Genomic DNA, 16,698 nt, shown 5'->3' on the forward strand with positions numbered 1-16,698 from the left:
GAGTCTTTAACAACAACGATGGCCATTGCAACTCGTTCTCGCAAATTTAATAAGTTAATATTGACTTATTAAATATGTGCATAGGTGACATACTTAACATAATAGTTTCCCTTGAAAAGCTTCATAGAAAATACCGACCTTACCTAACCTACTTAGTTTGTTAAGATAAGCATCTTATTACTTCGTAATTACAATTATTACCTAACCTATACCTATAATAGGTTAAGTAACAATTGTAATTACGAAGCTATAAGATGCTTATTTTAACATACTAAGTAGGTTAGGTAAGGTCGGTGTTTTCTATGAAGCTTTTCAAGGGAAACTTATGTTTAGTATGTCACGTATGCATGCAACTAATAAGTCAATATTGACTTATTAAATTTGCGAGAACGGGTTGGGCCATTGCTATCCTATATACACCTTTCCTGCACTCAGCCACACACTCAGACACTCTGTGTAGCTAACTTTCACTCACGTGAGAGTGCTACACCCCAGGGATCTTGTGTACTCACCCTGCGACCTGTAGCCACCATTCTCTTTATCGATTCTCTCCTTGTTCTGATTTTCTCCTTGCCATTCACTATTTGTTTCTTCTTGTTTATTACGCCTTTTTGGTTGGTTGATAAGTGTTGCTTTCTACTTATTTGACATTCTGTCTGTTGTGATGTCTCGTATATCCCTATATTCAAGGGATAACTTTATTTCTTCATTCAATATTGGCACTGTGTTAATGAACATGATTATATGTCACACTATACATAGTTTGTGTAGTGTAATTATCGCTCTTTGCTAACAAAGACTCGCCTGGGTCAGATTCTGTAACAGATAAGAAATATTGCCGGAACAATCGTGGACATCTTCAAGAGGAAACTTGATTTATTGCTCCAAGGAGTGCCGGAACAACCGGGCTGTGGTGGGTATGTGGGTCTGTGGGCCGCTCCAAGCAACAGCCTAGTGGACCAAACTCTCACAAGTCAAGCCTGGGCTCGGGCCGGGCTTGGGGAGTAGAACAACTCCCAGAACCCCATCAACCAGGTATATGTGGGCCTGCGGGCCGCTCCAAGCAACAGCCTGGTGGACCAAACTCTCACAAGTCAAGCCTGGCCTCGGGCCGGGCTTGGGGAGTAGAACAACTCCCAGAACCCCATCAACCAGGTATATGTGGGCCTGCGGGCCGCTCCAAGCAACAGCCTAGTGGACCAAACTCTCACAAGTCAAGCCTGGGCTCGGGCCTGGCTTGGGGAGTAGAACAACTCCCAGAACCCCATCAACCAGGTATCAACCAGATTAAACCAGTTTCTAGGCCATATTTACTAGTATCTAGTCACCATATATTGTGATCCTGTGTGTCACTAAAAGCCAAACTGGTTCACAAATCAAAACTGGGCTCTATCATATCTGCATTTGAAACTGTGTATGGAGTCAGCCTCCACCACATCACTTCCTAATGCATTCCATCTGTTAAGTATTGCTTGGCGCCAAGCCCTGACAAATGAATGGATAACTCATCCAATTATGTGATACAGCACAAGATTATTACATGGATCTCGTATAGATAAATATAAATTAAGGAGAGACACGAGGCTACGGCGACAATCGGCTCTGTGATCTGCTTATAAATGCTGGCTGCAGGTGTGAAGGAATTTTATCTCTTACAAATATCACGGGAATTACAGCCATTAGTGAGCCTGCGTTGTGTGATTCAATTGTGTAAACGAGAGTCTAATGTCTGTGATACAGTGATAGGTCTTGGTTAGATATCAACGAAGATATCACCAGTGATCGTATTCTGCGTCATTTTTACTATGTTTGCATCGTAATACTGTCGTAATTGCCTCGAGCGATAGTTAATGGATAAAGGGAGTAATTTGACGGCAAAGGAACAGTGTTAGACCAATCGCATTACACGTGGTCAGATGTTGTTAAAGATTCGTTACCTGGAACAATTAGTTCCAGGTAGCACGGGCTATGGTGATCCCGTAGTGATATAGTGAGAGTTGTGGCTGATGGTAAAGCATATATTATGTACTAGACGGGGTACCCGGTGGTGCCCGGGTCTTCCTCCTGGCCTAAACATTCCTCTCCCTCTATCCCCCTACTTTTCCCCCCCCTTCTCCTATCCCCCCTTTCTTCTCGTTTTCGCATGTTCCCCTTCCTTGCCCATCTCCCAAATCCTCCACTCCTCTTCCCTCCAAAACACACATTTCCATATATATAAAAGGGGTTTCTAGCGGCACCCGGACTTCTTTCCCCCTTTCTTTCCACCCCTTACCCACTATTCACCCCCATTTCTATCTTGACCCCCATTCCCTTGGTCTCCTCTTTCGTCCCTTCCACTCTCTCCCCTTCTCTCAGAAAATTATTTTTAAGAAACATTGAAAAAACTGTCTGGATATATCTCTCTCTCTCTCTCTCTCTCTCTCTCTCTCTCTCTCTCTCTCTCTCTCTCTCTCTCTCTCTCTCTCTCTCTATATATATATATATATATATATATATATATATATATATATATATATATATATATATATATATATATATATATATATATATATATATGTCGTACCTAATAGCCAGAACGCACTTCTCAGCCTACTATTCAAGGCCCGATTTGCCTAATAAGCCAAGTTTTCATGAATTAATGTTTTTTCGTCTACCTAACCTACCTAACCTAACCTAGCTTTTTTTGGCTACCTAACCTAACCTTACCTATAAATATAGGTTAGGTTAGGTAGGGTTGGGTAGGTTCGGTCATATATCTACGTTAATTTTAACTCCAATAAAAAAAAATTGACCTCATACATAGAGAAAAGGGTTGCTTTATCATTTCATAAGAAAAAAATTATAGTAAATATATTAATTCAGGAAAACTTGGCTTATTAGGCAAATCGGGCCTTGAATAGTAGGCTGAGAAGTGAGTTCTGGCTACTAGGTACGACATATATATATATATACACACACACACATACATACATATATACACACACACACATATGACTAGAAATAAAAATTAATTTTGGAGAATTGATTTTTCAATTACCATCGACAGTGAAAAGAAACATAAGAAATATTGAGAAAATTCGTATTAGAATTATTAATCTTACTTTCTCGGTCATATTTAATAATATAGGTTTACAAGAAAGACTGCTACCAAAATATACTAATATATATATATATATATATATATATATATATATATATATATATATATATATATATATATATATATATATATATATATATGTAATATTTTTCTGTGAGAGTTATTATAGTTGTCAAAAATACTTGAAAAAAATATGACAAATATCGTCAGAAATAATCGTAGTGGAATGAATTATGAAACAATACCAAACTAGATAACATCAAAAATATAAATAATTATAATAGACAAAAAAAAATCGGCAATAAAATCGGGAATTGGAGCGATAACAAATCATTTTGGGAAGAAAATAATAAATATGATAATTACTGAAGATAGGAGGAACTAAAAACTATGATAAACACCAATGGAAAGAGAAATTAAATGATAATAATCAGTAATTAAAAATAATTGGACCTCCTTATCATGCATCTGTCGGTTGTTCAAGGCAAGAAGGACACCAAAATACACACCTGCTTGGAGTAGTATAGGGTCTGGCGCGGATGGGTATATCAGGAGTATATGTTTGATATAACCCCCCCCCCCTCTGAGTATGCTGGGGTACGGTATACCACGAGTGTTGATCACGACAATTTTTTCAAAAAAGCTGGAAACCAGATTCATGAAGCAGTTACGCAAGCACTTACGAACATGGGGCCAGATTCACGAAGCAGTTACGCAAGCACTTACGAACGTGTACATCTTTTTTCAATCTTTGGCGGCTTTGTTTCCAAATATTAAACAGTTAATGAGCTCCGAAGCACCAGGAGGCTGTTTATAACAATAACAACAGTTGATTGGCAAGTTTTCATGCTTGTAAATTGTTTAATAAATGTAAACAAAGCCGTCAAAGATTGAGAAAAGATGTACACGTTCGTAAGTGCTTGCGTAACTGCTTCGTGAATCTGGCCCTAGGTTCGTAAGTGCTTGCGTAACTGCTTCATGAATCTGGCCCCAGGATCGTAAGTGCTTGCGTAACTGCTTCGTGAATCTAGCCCCAGGTTCGTAAGTGCTTGCGTAACTGCTTCGTGAATCTGGCCTCAGGTTCGTAAGTGCTTGCGTAACTCCTTCGTGAATCTGGCCCCAGGTTCGTAAGTGCTTGCGTAACTGCTTCGTTAATCTGGCCCCAGGTTCGTAAGTGCTTGCGTAACTGCTTCGTGAATCTGGCCCCAGGTTCGTAAGTGCTTGCGTAACTGCTTCATGAATCTGGCCCCTGGTTTCGTGAAATTTACTTTTGGATATGTTGGTCAATATACGTTTCGTGATTACCAGATGTGTGCGTTCGTGCAAGTGTTGACTCCACAACCCCCCCCCCCTAATACAACCCTCTTTATTTCATTACAGTTCCCACAACCTGAACTCCCCCCCCCCTCCCCCCACCACAACATTCAAGTCCTTGATCTCTCAGTTACAACTTGATTTCAGTTCTTTCTCTCCCCTCTCTCACTCCCTCTCTCACTCCCTCTCTCACTCTCTGCCTCCCTCACCCCCTCCCTCCCTCACCCCCTCCCTCACCCCCTCCCTCACCCCCTCCCTCACCCCCTCCCTCACCCCCTCCCTCACCCCCTCCCTCACCCCCTCCCTCACTCCCTCCCTCACTCCCTCCCTCACCCCCTCCCTCACTAACTCCCTCACCCCCTCCCTCACCCCCTCCCTCACCCCCTCCCTCACCCCCTCCCTCACCCCCTCTCTCACTTACTCTCTCACTTACTCTCTCACTTACTCTCTCACTTACTCTCTCACCCCCTCTCTCACCCCCTCTCTCACCCCCTCTCTCACCCCCTCTCTCACTCCCTCTCTCACCCCCTCTCTCACCCCCTCTCTCACCCCCTCTCACCCCCTCTCTCACCCCCTCTCTCACCCCCTCTCTCACCCCCTCTCTCACCCCCTCTCTCACCCCCTCTCTCACCCCCTCTCTCACCCCCTCTCTCACCCCCTCTCTCACCCCCTCTCTCACCCCCTCTCACCCCCTCTCTCACCCCCTCTCTCACCCCCTCCCTCACCCCCTCCCTCACCCCCTCTCTCACTCCCTCCCTCACTCCCTCCCTCACCCCCTCCCTCACCCCCTCTCTCACCCCCTCTCTCACCCCCTCTCTCACTCCCTCCCTCACTCCCTCCCTCACTCCCTCTCTCACCCCCTCCCTCACCCCCTCTCTCACCCCCTCTCTCACCCCCTCCCTCCCTCACCCCCCTCCCTCACCCCCTCTCTCACCCCCTCCCTCCCTCACCCCCTCCCTCCCTCCCTCACCCCCTCCCTCCCTCACCCCCTCCCTCCCTCACCCCCTCCCTCACCCCCTCCCTCACCCCCTCCCTCCCTCACCCCCTCCCTCCCTCACCCCCTCCCTCACCCCCTCCCTCACCCCCTCCCTCACCCCCTCTCTCACTCCCTCTCTCACTCCCTCTCTCACCCCCTCCCTCACCCCCTCTCTCACCCCCTCTCTCACCCCCTCTCTCACCCCCTCTCTCACCCCCTCTCTCACCCCCTCTCTCACCCCCTCTCTCACCCCCTCCCTCACTCCTTCTCTCACTCCTTCTCTCACCCCCTCTCTCACCCCCTCTCCCACCCCCTCTCTCACCCCCTCCCTCACTCCCTCTCTCACCCCCTCCCTCACCCCCTCTCTCACCTCCTCCCTCCCTCACCCCCTCCCTCCCTCACCCCCTCTCTCACCCCCTCTCTCACCCCCTCTCTCACCCCCTCTCTCAGCCCCTCTCTCAGCCCCTCTCTCAGCCCCTCTCTCAGCCCCTCTCTCAGCCCCTCTCTCACTCCCTCTCTCACCCCCTCTCTCACCCCCTCTCTCACCCCCTCTCTCACCCCCCTCTCTCACCCCCTCTCTCACCCCCTCTCTAACCCCTCCCTCACCCCCTCTCTCACCCCCTCCCTCACTCCCTCCCTCACCCCCTCCCTCACCCCCTCCCTCACCCCCTCCCTCCCTCACCCCCTCCCTCCCTCACTCCCTCCCTCACCCCCTCTTTCACCCCCTCCCTCACCCCAATCCCTCCCTCACCCCCTCCCTCACTCCCTCCCTCCCTCACCCCCCTCCCTCCCTCCCTCACTCCCTCTCTCACTCCCTCTCTCACCCCCTCTCTCACCCCCTCCCTCACCCCCTCCCTCACCCCCTCCCTCACTCCCTCTTTCACTCCCTCTCTCACTCCCTCCCTCACTCCCTCCCTCACCCCCTCCCTCACCCCCTCTCTCACCCCCTCTCTCACCCCCTCTCTCACCCCCTCCCTCACCCCCTCCCTCTCTCACCCCTCCCTCCCTCACCCCCTCCCTCACCCCCTCTCTCACCCCCTCCCTCCCTCACCCCCTCCCTCACCCCCTCCCTCACTCACCCCCTCCCTCCCTCCCTCACCCCCTCCCTCACTCCCTCCCTCCCTCACCCCCTCCCTCCCTCACCCCCTCTCTCACCCCCTCCCTCACTCCCTCTCTCACCCCCTCTCTCACCCCCTCCCTCACCCCCTCTCTCACCCCCTCCCTCACCCCCTCCCTCACTCACCCCCTCCCTCCCTCCCTCACCCCCTCCCTCACTCCCTCCCTCCCTCACCCCCTCTCTCACCCCCTCCCTCACTCCCCCTCTCACTCCCTCCCTCACCCCCTCCCTCACCCCCCCTCCCTCTCCCCCTCCCTCCCCCCCTTTACTAAAAGACTAGTTACTGTTAACAGCAACTGTCGCCCTGTTTATTTAAACAATTCCCAAGAATGTCACTTTAATTTTATTAAATGATATAAAATTCATCAAATCTGAAGCGATGAGACAAAAAGCAAAACAGAATGAAAAACAAAATGGTATAAAATTTAATTATATAACAAAAAGCACTTTGCATTAATTGTTAAATTTCCGACTAGTGGGAATTTTTAATCCTCATTTACTCGGCAACTGTTAATTGCAGGAGGAATTCAGTGCTGCAAAATACAAAACGATTTTTGAGAGGCAATAAGAGGATTGTGTATGATGTATAAAATGATGTATATGGTATACATGACCACCATATACATGGCTTGTCAGCTGAGTGGACAGCGCTCTGGATTTGTAGTCCTGAGGTTCCTGGTTCGATCCCTAGTGGAGGCGGAAACAAATGGGCAGGGTTTCTTTCACCGCTGATGCCTATGTTCACCTAGCAGTAAATAGGTACCTGGGAGTTACAGCTGCTACGGGCTGCTTCCTGGGGGTGTGTAACAAAAAGGAGGCCTAGTCGAGGACCGGGCCGCGGGGTCGCTAAGCCCCGAAATCATCTCAAGATAACCTCAAGAAGATAACCTCTTAGCGTGTGCAATAGTAGAACGTTTAAACAAATTTCGAGAACAAAGTTATTTTGATTTAAATTTCCCTTTCAATATGTGTATCAGTTCAGTAAAATCATTCTATTCATTTTGTATATTAAGTTCTATATTAGTTTTAATATTTTATTATTCAGAACATGTTTATTAGCAACCTTAATTTTCCTGATGCTCATGACTTTTTCCCGTTTTTTCAGTGGGGGGAAATTTTCCCCGGGAGCCTACTATAAATGGTAAGCACTAAAATTCCTTATTTAATAAGCGAATTACTGCAGTTTTTTCGCGATCTTAACTATGGCGTATTTTGATGCACAAGTATTTCCTGGTGCTCGGTTTGTGAGTTTCTGGCATCACAGTATTTCGGAGTTAGGTTCAGTTTTTTTTTATATTAGGTTCAGTTTTTTCGAAATTAGGTTCACAGTATTTCGAAATTAGGTTCCGTTCTTCGAAATTAGGCTCACAGTATTTCGAAATTAGGTTCCGTTCTTCGAAATTAGGCTCACAGTATTTCGAAATTAGGTTCCGTTCTTCGAAATTAGGCTCACAGTATTTCGAAATTAGGTTCCGTTCTTCGAAATTAGGTTCACAGTATTTCGAAATTATTCCTTACGGACAAATAAGACTGTAGGTGACTAGTGAAGATTTAGTAGACAATATGGTGGGTTCGAATCCCATTGGGGTATTAAATGTTATATATATTATCAAATATAATTAATACTGTATTACACTTGTATATATCACATAATATTACATATTAAGTATATATTTGTATTTATCGTTTAACTACCGTTATCTGTCGTATATCCGGCCCACTTAGAGGCATTGTAACATACGGCTCAAAAATATTGTAGAACATTATTTTCAAATCTAAAGTATGAATTGGACGTGAAACGTTGATAATGGGTTAGTGAGGCTGATAAAGAGAAGGGGGTGAGTGAGGAGGGAAAGAGATGGGGGAAAGCAACAAATAGGTCGAGTTTCTTTCACCCTGATGCCTCTGTTCACCATTGCTCCTGGGAGTGAATCAGGAGCAATAGCTCAATCGCGTTCATCAGTCTACCCGTTGAAATAGGCGGACGGTTTTGTCAGTTTGAAATTTGAAATTAATTGTCAGTTTGAAATTTGAAATTATTTGTCAGTTTGAAATTTGAAATTATTTGTCAGTTTGAAATTTGAAGTCACTTGTCAGTTTGAAATTTGAAATTATTTGTCAGTTTTAAATTTGAAATCATATTTCAGTTTGAAATCATTTTCTCGTTTGAAATTTGAAATCATATTTCAGTTTGAAATCATTTTGTCAGTTTGAAATTTGAAATCATATTTCAGTTTGAAATCATTTTCTCGTTTGAAATTTGAAATCACTTGTCAGTTTGAAAATTGAAATCATATTTCAGTTTGAAATCATTTTCTCAGTTTGAAATTTGAAATTGTCAGTTTGAAATTTGAAATTATTTGTCAGTTACAAATTTGAAGTCACTTGTCAGTTTGAAATTTGAAATCACTTGTCAGTTTGAAATTTGAACATGAAACGGACGTGTTGAGGCTTCAGCAGTTAGACTTACCACCTGTTCTTGAACGTTAAAGTCAGACTTACAGTGAATTAATATCAATACAGACTGGCAGTCACATTAATACGGTCATCACTGTAATCATCCACTTAACCACTCAAGGGGACAGTGAACCGTTCTCTTATCCACTTACTCAAGTAGACATCTGTTCAGCCATCATCTATCCCGTTGACCAAACAATCGATCAATTACAGTAGTTATCTATCCACTCTGATGGACGAGACGGGTAATATTTCTGTATTGAACCGTTAAGATGTGTTCATCGTGTTGTGTGATTGCTCTGTCTGTCTGTCTGTCTCTGTCTCTCTCTCTCTTGCTCTCTCTCTTGCAATCTCTCTCTCTCTCTCTCTCTCTCTCTCTCTCTCTCTCTCTCTCTCTCTCTCTCTCTCTCTCTCTCTCTCTCTCTCTCTCTCTCCTGACAGCTAACTCATGAGACAGTGAGAACAATGGAGCAAGAGAGAGTGGTGGATGGACCTTTGGGATGGTGTAGAGAGGCAAAGGTACCCTGCCTGGTACCACAGAGAATGGGGGGGACAAAGCACTTAAAAGTTGCGTGCTTTTGATGCTAAATTTCACTGTTATGGGCTAAATATGACGAGAAGAAAATTTGGAAATTTTCCCAAGATCAGAGCATAGTGTTTTGCAACACTATATGAAAATAAATTTGTTTTTTTTTAAATTTCTGGATATTTAGTCAGACAGGACCTGATGGCCAGTGCCAATATATCACACTTATGGGCAGAGTTTCTTTCACGCTGATGCGCCTGTTTACCTAGTAGTAAATAGGTATCTGGGAGTTACACAGGTTATGTATATGCCTTGAGGGGCTACGTGTTGATTGGTCGCTTTTTTGAGTGACGTCTGGAAGGTGAAGTCTAATGACTTCACTTCCAGGATGTCATTGTAGTCGAGCAGTATAAAGTCTGCTTCCTGCATCATTAGCGCCATCTTGGTGGTTGTGTTGTTATGGCTAGTTAGCGGTATTGTGTGTGTGTGTGTGTGTGTGTGTGTGTGTGTGTGTGTGTGTGTGTGTGTGTGTGTGTGTGTGTGTGTGTGTGTGTGTGTGTGTGTATCTTTTACGTTCTCTATTTATTATTGTATTCCATTCGTTCCTTTGTCGTCCTCTGTTTTGTCTCTCCACACCTGCACTCTCCACACCTGCACTCTCCACACCCCCCACTCCCCACACCCCCACTCCCCACACCCCCACTCCCCACACCCCCACTCCCCCCACCCCCCACTCCCCACACCCCCACTCCCCCACTCCCCCCACCCCCACTCCCCCCACCCCCCACCAATCGTCCCCAAACCTCCCCCCACAACACCAATTCAGACGATTAATTCAAAGCCCCTCAAAAAAAAAAAAAAAAAAAACAGATGTGTTTTATATACAACAGCAAGGGTCAGCGTTTAATAAATGGCCAGAGAGGATATACCACCACCAAATGAACCCTTCGAGTGCGTTTTAATGTTAAACCTTATAAAATAAAAATAGGTTTAAGGATGTTTTATCATGCTTGTGTCTCATGCGTGATTAGAGATTGTGTCCGGGGGGCAGCGATGATTGGAGAGTCTGAGTTTATGTCCAACCTTGGTGGATTGGGGGACAGGTGGATTGGTTGGGTTGAATGGTGATTAGGTTGTGGGGGTTGATTTATTTTTGTGGTTGTTGGGTTGGTAGTTGAGTAGTTTGGTGTAGAGGTAAAGGCTAACTTGGAGCGTGAAAGGAGGGAGGGGGTAGTTGCGTGTATTGCGTGGCTGTGCGGGTTTGAGTGTGTTTGCGTGAGCGAAAGGGCGCGATCACACGTGTATGAGTAGGGATTTGAGATGTTTATACTCTTGCGTGTGTTTATATGACGCTAACAAACGCACTCATTTTCACAAGTAGAAACTCTAAGCTTAAACGCGAATATACTTAACATGTATGTATACACAAATTATTCTCATGTATACAAAACACACACACACACACACACACACCAGACTTCAAAACACCTGTAGATCACACATAAAAAAGTCCTCAGTCCACACCTGTGAACACAGGCACACACATGTCTCTTGACACAACAAATCACAACCTAACCAAGCCTGCTAATCCGTCAAACTAGTGACTATTGCGTTTCCTAAAGCACATAATACCCCACTAGGCTACCAGCCAGCAACCGGTACCATCTCAACCAATTACAGTGATTAGCCCCAAATTACAGAGGTCCTGCTGCCCTTACTATCGTCACAATTGAAATTATTATCTCTAGCTGTAATGTCGTAACTAACTGGTCTCCTGCTCCGCCAATCACAGAGCAGGATCACGCTACCATCTCAAGAAATACGGCTAATAACAGCAGTCTTGTAAATATCTGTGATGGAGGTGGGAATTGCATGTTAGTTTTGTTAGCTTTTTGTTAGTTTTTTTTAAAAGCTAGTTTTTTTAAAGCTAGTTTTTTTTAATCTATTTTTAAAGCTATTTTTTTTAAAAGCTAGCCATTTTTTAAAGCTAGTTTTTTTTATAAGCTAGCTTTTTTTAAAAAAAAAAAGCATTCTCATTCATCGATCCTCCCTCATCCATCAGTTTCTTCTCTCACTCATCCATCAGTTCCTTCTCTCACTCATCCATCAGTTCCTTCTCTCACTCATCTATCAGCCCCTTCTCGCACTCATCCATCAGTCCCTTCTCTCACTCATCCATCAGTCCCTTCTCTCCCTCATCCATCAATCAACTCGCCCATTCAACTCAACCAGGAAGCGTCATCCATCCTACAAACTGACCCAATTCCTACGGATGTTCAGCGGAAACTACTCATTATTGCTAGTTACCAGAGTCGACATGCGCCCACCACCTCAATGGTGACCTCGGCCTGGTTATACTGGTCTCAGGGTCAGGTCAAACGAGGTCATTAGGCCTTAGGATATTGATAAACTACCAAAGCCTCCCACAAGTTCATCGAATTTTTGTTTCAAGCCCGTTTTCTCTTGCGGTGTTTACAAATATTAAATGATTTATCGTTTTATTTTGTAACTATTTTTTTCGGGGACAAGATGATAGGATACTTCTCAGGATAAATCACTAAGTTATTATAGCTCTGGATGGGATAAGGATTTAGGATGGGACGTGATGGGGGTGGGGGGTGCGTTCCTACAGCCTATCCTCCAACACTTTTCAGGGGATGTTGAGAGTGGTAGGATAGAAGGGATGTATATGGTGAGAGGATAGAGGGATGTAGAGAGTGGAGATTGATGGATCAAGATGGGGGCGAGGGGGGGGGTGGTTAGAGTAGAGTAGGAGGTATTCAATCAGTCTTTAATTATTTTATCCATAATTTTAATCATTTTATCCATAACTTTAATCATTTTATCCATAACTTTAATCATTTTATCCATAACTTTAACCATTTTATCCATAACTTTTATCATTTTATCCATAACTTTAATCATTTTATCCATAACTTTAACCATTTTATCCATAACTTTAACCATTTTATCCATAACTTTAATCATTTTATCCACAACTTTAATCATTTTATCCATAACTTTTATCATTTTATCCACAACTTTAATCATTTTATCCATAACTTTAATCATTTTATCCATAACTTTAACCATTTTATTCATAACTTTAACCATTTTATTCATAACTTTAATCATTTTATCCAGATACCGTTTTTTGTCTCATTTCCATGATGTCATATTTAATGTTTACATCGAGAAAGTGGAAAAGTTGCAACTTGTGAATGCAACATTGCATATAACTATTGGTCAATCACCTCATCAAAGCCTCATCACAATCGACTTGAGAATGGTCCTGGACGGACCGAAACGTCGTCGTCCCTTCACTTTCTAGTGTGAGGTCTGGTCAACACTTCATCAAAGAACAAATTTCAAACATACAACAATACCAGACTTATATTTCATACAAAAATGATCATACCAGCAAATATGTATTATACAAAAACACATATATACACACATATGGAGTGATGTGGTGGAGGCTGACTCCATACACAGTTTCAAGTGTAGATATGATAGAGCCCAATAGGCTCAGGAACCTGTACACCTGTTGACTGACAGTTGAGAGGCGGGACCAAAGAGCCAGAGCTCAACCCCCGCAAACACAACTAGGTGAGTACATGGTTTCCAGCACATACGCTATAATCCTCACGAACCAGGACAAATCCTCATAATCCTCTTGAATATCCCAAATGTTCAGAATCGTATTACATGTCCCGTTCATAGAGTCTGGGAGAAGGTATAGAGCTGGGAGGAGCTCTATATAACGCACTAAACGTTCAACAAAGAGCTTTCACACCCCATCACTCTGAATCTTACCTGGGAGATTCGAACCCTTAGCGCGGCTGCTCGGTTTACGTCAGAATAATTCATAGCCAGAATACCATCTATGTAAACTCATTAAAATTAGAACTAGAACAAATATATATAATAACCCCTATAAATAGGATTTAGCAAATGAATTTAAGGTATTTTGGATTTGTAAGCATACGAAAGAATGCGAAGCAAGAAGTGGTTGGTAAACAGGGTATAGACAGACACTAGGAGACCCTCTATGGAGCAGACAGAACCCAGATCCCCGTGTCGAATCGTCCCGTCATCTGTCTATTCTGGGTCCGTCGCTCCGCGCGGCCCTAGGCTATTAGCATCATGTTTAAGGGTCTCACACCTGTAATTACCTAGCCGTGTGTATTCTCTCCAGGGACAGGCCGTGTGCTTTGGTGAGGGAGGCTGGGATGATGGTGAGGGAGGCTGGCAAGGGATGGTGAGAGGTTGATAAGGGATAGTGAGGGGGTTGGGGGGAGAGATTTTCAGGCAAAACATCCTTAGCTTCTCTTCAAATAGTATTTCTCTCTCTCTCTATCTCTCTCTCTCTCTCTCTCTCTCTCTCTCTCTCTCTCTGACTCTCTCTGACTCTCTCTGACTCTCTCTGACTCTCTCTGACTCTCTCTCTCCTCTCTCTCTCTCTCTCTCTCTCTCTCTCTCTCTCTCACTCTCTCTGACTCTCTCTCTCTCTGACTCTCTCTGACTCTCTCTCTCTCTCTCTCTCTCTCTCTCTCTCTCTCTCTCTCTCTCTCTCTCTCTCTCTCTCTCTCTCTCTCTCTCTCTCTCTGAGAGACTACAAGGGGGAAGAGAGAGAGAATTTATCTCCTACTGATGGGAGGAAGTGTGTTGGTTAATAGTTAACTGGAGTTAATTAACCATGGTGAGTCTGGTGTCAGTGGAAGGGGGAGAACTAATTATGTTGTGGAGGGAGAGGGAGGGGAAAGGAGGGGAAAGGAGGGGGAGGATAGAGAAAGAAGGGACAAAACCTGGTTCAATATGACTGTATTTCAATGGACGGAAATATTTGAGCTTGTTTAACAGTTCTTTATATATAAGTACTCACGGGCTCACCATAGCCCGTGCTACTTGGAACTGTTTGTTCCAAGTAGCGAATCTTTAACAATAACAAGTTCTTTATATAAGTTTTTTCTGTTTTTTTCCTACAAAAGATATGGTTAATCATTTATACAATAATGATTAAAAAGTTCATTCTACTAAAATGAAAGTACTTGTATTAACTTCTTAGTGGAAACTATCAATATGTAGTGATGGACCACCAGAAAGTATCAATATGTAGTGATGGATCACCAGAAAGTACCAATATGTAGTGATGGATCACCAGAAAGTACCAATATGTAGTGATGGACCACCAGAAAGTACCAATATGTAGTGATGGACCACCAGAAAGTACCAATATGTAGTGATGGACCACCAGAAAGTACCAATATGTAGTGATGGACCACCAAAAAGTACCAATATGTAGTGATGGACCACCAAAAAGTACCAATATGTAGTGATGGATCACCAGAAAGTACCAATATGTAGTGATGGACCACCAGAAAGTACCAATATGTAGTGATGGACCACCAGAAAGTACCAATATGTAGTGATGGACCACCAAAAAGTACCAATATGTAGTGATGGACCACCAAAAAGTACCAATATGTAGTGATGGACCACCAGAAAGTACCAATATGTAGTGGTGGACCACTAGAAAGCACCAATATGTAGTGATGGACCACCAGAAAGTACCAATATGTAGTGATGGACCACCAAAAAGTACCAATATGTAGTGATGGATCACCAGAAAGTACCAATATGTAGTGATGGACCACCAGAAAGTACCAATATGTAGTGATGGACCACCAGAAAGTACCAATATGTAGTGATGGACCACCAAAAAGTACCAATATGTAGTGATGGACCACCAAAAAGTACCAATATGTAGTGATGGACCACCAGAAAGTACCAATATGTAGTGGTGGACCACCAGAAAGCACCAATATGTAGTGATGGACCACCAGAAAGTACCAATATGTAGTGATGGACCACCAGAAAGTACCAATATGTAGTGATGGATCACCAGAAAGTACCAATATGTAGTGATGGACCACCAGAAAGTACCAATATGTAGTGATGGACCACCAGAAAGTACCAATATGTAGTGATGGACCACCAAAAAGTACCAATATGTAGTGATGGACCACCAGAAAGTACCAATATGTAGGGATGGACCACCAGAAAGTACCAAAATGTAGGGATGGACCACCAGAAAGTACCAATATGTAGTGATGGACCACCAAAAAGTACCAATATGTAGTGATGGACCACCAGAAAGTTGACTTTTGTAATCTTTGAATTTGGACAAACCCGAAACTATATATATATATATATATATATATATATATATATATATATATATATATATATATATATATATATATATGTATATATATATATATATATATAATGTGGTATACTATTTCTAGGAAAATTAAATTTGGGTTTTAGCTTTATTTTTCAGGACGGTACAAAATTGTACAAAAAGTGGTATGCTTTCGGACCATTGTAATTTGCACGAAGTAGTTACTACAGGTACTGTCATTTCCTGAGGATGGGCTGTAGCCAGCGTATATAGAGTGCTTTCCGGCCATTTTGGGGGTCTTTCTGGCCATTATGGGGGTCTTTCTGGCCATTGTGGGGGTCTTTCTGGCCGTTGTGGGTTTTTCTGGCCATTGTGTTTTTTTCTGGCCATTGTGGGTGTCTTTCTGGCCATTGTGGGTTTTTCTGGCCATTGTGGGGGTCTTTCTGGCCATTGTGGGTTTTTCTGGCCATTGTGGGTTTTTCTGGCCATTGTGGGGGTCTTTCTGGCCATTGTGGGTTTTTCTGGCCATTGTGGGGGTCTTTCTGGCCGTTGTGGGTTTTTCTGGCCATTGTGGGGGTCTTTCTGACCATTGTGGGGGTCTTTCTGGCCATTGTGGGGGTCTTTCTGGCCATTGTGGGGGTCTTTCTTGCCATTGTGGGGGTCTTTCTGGCCATTGTGGGGGTCTTTCTGGCCATTGTGGGGGTCTTTCTGGCCAATGTGAGGGTCTTTCTGGCCATTGTGGGGGTATTTCTGGCCATTGTGGGGGTCTTTCTGGCCATTGTGGGGGTCTTTCTGGCCATTGTGGGGGTCTTTCTGGCCAATGTGAGGGTCTTTCTGGCCATTGTAGGGGTCTTTCTGGCCATTGTGGGGGTATTTCTTGCCATTGTGGGGGGCCTTTCTGGCCATTGTGTTTTTTTCTGGCCATTATGGGGAGACTTAGACATGCATTAGAGAGTATACTACACCCTCCCAAGTGTAGTGTGGTCGGCCGTAGTGTTAACACTCCGTCAAGCGGCAATCA

At 43.9% G+C, this 16,698-nt stretch overlaps 1 long non-coding RNA gene across 2 annotated transcripts in view; it reads left to right on the forward strand.

Moving 5' to 3' along the window:
- Window positions 1-16,698, forward strand: part of LOC123752765 (uncharacterized) — a 169,342-nt gene that overhangs the window by 33,492 nt on the left and 119,152 nt on the right. Inside the window, exon 3 of one of the 2 annotated variants that reach the window (XR_011224927.1) lies at window positions 7,613-7,648. The exons of the other annotated variant lie outside the window; for it this stretch is intronic. This is a non-coding gene — a long non-coding RNA (uncharacterized lncRNA). The remainder of the gene's footprint in view (window positions 1-7,612; window positions 7,649-16,698) is intronic. 2 annotated transcript variants of the gene reach the window in all.

Source organism: Procambarus clarkii, chromosome 77, assembly GCF_040958095.1.
Source record: "Procambarus clarkii isolate CNS0578487 chromosome 77, FALCON_Pclarkii_2.0, whole genome shotgun sequence".
NCBI classification, from domain to species: domain Eukaryota; kingdom Metazoa; phylum Arthropoda; class Malacostraca; order Decapoda; family Cambaridae; genus Procambarus; species Procambarus clarkii.